The sequence below is a fragment of the Salvelinus alpinus genome, chromosome 24 (genome assembly GCF_045679555.1).
Source record: "Salvelinus alpinus chromosome 24, SLU_Salpinus.1, whole genome shotgun sequence".
Lineage (NCBI taxonomy): Eukaryota > Metazoa > Chordata > Actinopteri > Salmoniformes > Salmonidae > Salvelinus > Salvelinus alpinus.
The window spans coordinates 19,415,262-19,420,274 of NC_092109.1; positions in this window are offsets into that span (position 1 = coordinate 19,415,262).

The following is a 5,013-nucleotide window of genomic DNA, read 5'->3' on the forward strand; positions in this document are numbered from 1 at the left end:
TTAAAATGTTTTCCGATCAGTTTTATGAGTAATTACATGTTATATAAAAGTTGTAGGACTATGGCAATATCTATGAACATATAACCACAATTATTGGGCAAAAGAAAGTGCAAATTAGAGGCAGTGCCTCTATTCACTAATGAATACAAATATGTGTTCTCATCGCAGAAGTGAAAGCGCGATGGGAATTGAAAAGCAATGTTTCCATATATGCTGCATGTGTCAGCTCAATCGGAAATTACCTTTACATTTTAACGCAGTCTTTCGCGATACTTCCGCGATAAGAATTTAATCCAGCCATAAATCTTTGAGATTGTGTTATGCACAAAAGCGTTTGATGGCCTATAGCCTCTGATTGACTTTGTCCTACCCACACTTCTGTGCCTTAATTCCCAGTATCCCTATGTGATCTGTCCTGTTTCGCCTGGTCCTGTTTCGCTTGATTTTATACTGCACTATTGATTGATGCACTTGATTTTAAGATGTTATGTACTGCACTACATTTTATGTTAGCCTACATTTAATGTAAAATGTCCTTGAGTATCTTGAAAGGCGTCTGACAAATAAAATTCATTATTAGTAGTATTGTTATAGTAATTCACGTGTCGTACTTTTCCATTGAACATTGACATAATGTCAATTTTATTTCACACCTACAGTGGCGTAGGCCTAGTGTACAACTCCATCTGGCGATTAATTCATTTGTCAGCTTTGTTCACGTGCACCTTTGGATTGCAAAGGGATTTTAAATGTAAATTAGTAAAAACCCAGACTTCGATGAATACACGGGAATTACAGTGTATTTAAACAAATTCAAAAATATAGCCATATACAAATTCATCATGATAAAATTATCCTAGTGTAGGCGACTGTATTAAAACATAATTTCGAAATTAGGATTTATGCTCAGAACTAAGTAGCAAATAGCATACATTTAGTGCTCTTGTTTTTTGTTGTTGTAGATGGCTCCCGAGTGGCGCAGCGGTCTAAAGTGCACTACAGTACCTGGTTCGAATCCAGGCTGTATCACATCCGGCCGCGTTAAATTGGCCCAGCATCGTCCGGGTTTGGCCGGGGTATGCCATCACCGTAAATAAGAATGTGTTCTTAACTGACTTGCCTAGTTAAATTAAGGTCAAAATAAAGATGACTCTCTCATATGCCTAATCCCTTACATATTTGTCTGTTAAAGTTAGAATCCTTAGTTGCTGCATCACTGTTGTTGACGAATGGCTTATAAATTAACGATGACTGTTGAAGAATATAACTTAGAAATAAAGGCTTCATTCACGTAGTTGAACTGTCGTACCCCATCAGCACCAGAATATAAGCTTGTTATATTTCAACATTTGTAAACAAAGTAAATGTTAACAAATAGCCTCAAAACATGGTTAAAACTCGAATGTTTATGTCATGGATGGTCAGTCCTCACGCTTTGAATTTGAGAATGGTTCAATTTCTCCAGGCCCGTCCCTCAGATTTTTTGCGAAACACAGGCAGGGTACTTGTTATTGTTTCAATTAAGGATTACAGCTTTAACATTAAATTGAAAGATAAGCTACAGTGCCATGCGGCTCAATTACTTGTTATAATACCTCGATGCTGTTACATGTAATTACTTACAGTGTACCTGTATTACAATTCATAATTATTGATTGTAGGCTATCTACACAAGGCCTAGCTGAGTTGCCTAATAACATTATTGTTACAAACGTAGTTAGGCTTTAGAGGAGCCTAACTATAAAGGCAACCTAATAAAGGTTTGACACTTTATCTTTGGTTTTGAACTACTCGACCTTTTTGCGTTTCTGGACTTGGCCGTGAAATGGTGAGACATTTTCACGCAAGTGTTGTTCATGGGTTAGGCTATGGATATGGAACAATCAAGAGAAATGTACATGTTGTTTCAATGTCTATATCATGAATTGCAATAAAATATGAAGTTAATTAATAACAGTTTGACTTTCTAAAGTTCACGTCCAAACGTCATTTTGAAACGAATTACAGAAGGTGTCCCTTTACACAGCTGAGTTGATTGGTGTTTTGTTGTTGTTTTTCGTTTTTACTTCATTACATAGCAGGAATCAAAATGTAGGCAAGTCCATGTTGAAAGTAAATTGGTTTATGTATTAGGCTATAATCTCTGATAATTTGATATTTTCGCAATTGACAATAATTTCCCATTAACATTCAACGAAAACGTTTGGTCTGTAAAACGATTTCAGTCTTCATATTGATAATGGAGCCTCATACGTATTTGGAAAAATTAAGGGTTGAGTCCCGTTACGCAAATGTTTACCTGTTGTTGACGATGATGACGATGATGATGATGATGATGACGACGATGATGATGATACCGATGATTATGATGAGGAAGACTATGATTATTCTAGTAGATTATGGTTCCACCAGTTGCATCAGATGTCCTCCGGAGAAGTGAACGTTTTGTTGAATATTTTGGAGTGAAAAAACAACATCATGAACATGCTTGTGTATTCGACACCAAACTGGAATGACCCAATTTGTTTTAGGATTAGCCCCATATCACCACCATGCTAAACAATGCATTATGAGAGTTTACATAGTAGGCCTATCCATTTCAGTGACCAGTCGGGTGTAATGTTGACACAATCCAGTGAGCTGCATCACCCTTAAAAGTTATGTAGCCATATACACAATTCAAAAGCTACGTCTCACTTAGGGAGTTGGTAATAATGATTCTTTGTTTTGTCTCACGCACATGCACTTCTGTATAAGAATTTAAATGGGAATATTGTCTTTGACAACAACAAAAAAGTCCACCGCTTTGTGTGATAGGCTATTTGCGCAATTCTTCTAGTATTAGGACAGTCTCTCTTTAACCCTAAATGTTATTTTTCCTAAATGCATTACTCCCGCTGTTACCTGCGTTATATCCATATACATTTTACAGAATAATGCATTGAGCAGACTAGCCTAACGTTATATATCCTCAGGTATGCTAATTTATTTATGATGTATGTTTCGTTCAAGGCTTGAGTCTCACTTCCCCGAAGGTCTTCCGTATTTAGAGTATTATTTGTTTGTGGAAGACTAAAATATTTGATTAGTAGTAGCAATTAGACCTATACAACGATTTACCCAAATGTAGCCTTTGACAATTTATTTATCTTTCGAAGCATACAATCCTTAGCTGTTTTGCTAGGTCAGCCCATCTCACTCACTCAGATTTGCTACTTTATTTTCCTCCTCCAAATTATCGAAAGAGGAATGCCTTTGGTGCGTAGAGTTCAGTGCATATATTGAGGAGCTCTTGTGTGGCCCCCGGGTGCCAAGAATTTGGCAATTCTTTATCATGAGTTTGCTGGATTAGCATGTTATCATTGCAAAGAACCGGTTCCCATGATCTTCAGTGTGAGCCAACGGGTTATTATTTGCTATATAGCGCAGTCCAGTTTGTCATGGTGGTGTATGTGGTATATCTATCTATAGGCTAACATTTCACACACTGAGGAGCAAAATTTCATAGACGCACCATGCACAAACGTCAGACAAGATAAACCGATATTTTGATACCAAATTTGGCACGGACTTGTTTCCCCCTAGGCCTAAAGCTGTTGAGTTCATTTATCCTAAATGTCGTTCATTTATTTATAAACGTTGTCTTTTTGGAGGTATGCCTACTTTCTTCTTTGGTGATGTGTAATATTTTGACACGTGAATAGAAATGCTGTTTGTGATGATGAGTCATAGCGGTCAGTCGTCACATATGTGGTGTGCGTGTGGGGCAGGGTAGGCTACAGGGGTTATGGTAGGGGTTATGGTAATTGGAATAAGAACAACTGACATCTTAGACGTCTAAATATTGACATCGTGCCACTGAATGAACATAGACCAACAGCCTATGGAGTCATACCACGCCGTGTGAGGTGTCTTTAGTACAAGCTCTGTATAGTTTCTGTCACACGGTTCTTCCCGTTCGACGTGTCACACCTCACTGAATTAAATCATATAGGAAATGGCCTGAAAACCAAATGTGGTTTTATCAGAGGTAAGGCGCCTGCGTACTGGAACAATAGCCTCGGGTGAAACAAACCTAATGTAGTGTGCACGGTGGAGGATTCCCACCATGATGAAGCCGTAAAACAGAAATGTCTGCGTTGTCCACATAAGAAGAACGTCTGTTTAATACTAGATTTGAGGATTATTCAGTTATTTTGTGTTCCCTATATACAGTAGACAGCCAGATTCTTCAACGACCAAGCTCAGTATGTCAACCTCCCTGCGCGCAATGGAGAATCTTCCATGTGGTGTGATTTTGTATTCACGCGTAAATACAGATATGTACGATATCTGGCCTTCAATTTACATTGCAGGCCTATCGTCATGGAAATGATGGCCTAAACAATTGTGTTGTGCTATCTTGTCATGGTTATTCACTCATTGTAAAGTTATGCGCCCGTGGCCCACACTTAATGCTCCAAATAATGTTGACGATGCGAAATGAAGGGTCAGACGCAGCTCATTCACACATTGCATGGATATTTTCTGTAGGCTACAATTAACTTATTGTTGCCTACTATGCACATGCACTCCTATTTTCTTATATGCTTTTGTTGACCATTGTTCTCAGATCTGCCCATATAATCCCATTCAAGGGTTTATTTGTTTAGTTCTCTGATGCATGACGCTTATAGCCTAGGCTAAATTTGTAAGTATACATATTTTTTAAATAGGATGAATGTATTCTAACACATGCCTTTATCTGTGTTTGTCTCTTAATTGATCGTGACGAGTTATTTCTGTAAACAAAATCACAATTGCAAACGTTACTGAGTTTGCGCAATAGGAAAATATCTCCAGCAGATTTAGCAGTAAATGAGAGGTTTTATAGGGGGTTGAGGGACGTGGGAGGGTGGACATGAAGAAGACTATACTTGAGGGTGACCATTCCTGTTCAGGCACTGGATAGGCAGAGAGGACACCCCAAACTAGCCTAAACTGCTCGTCACAGACTCAGCGCTTCCGCTTCGT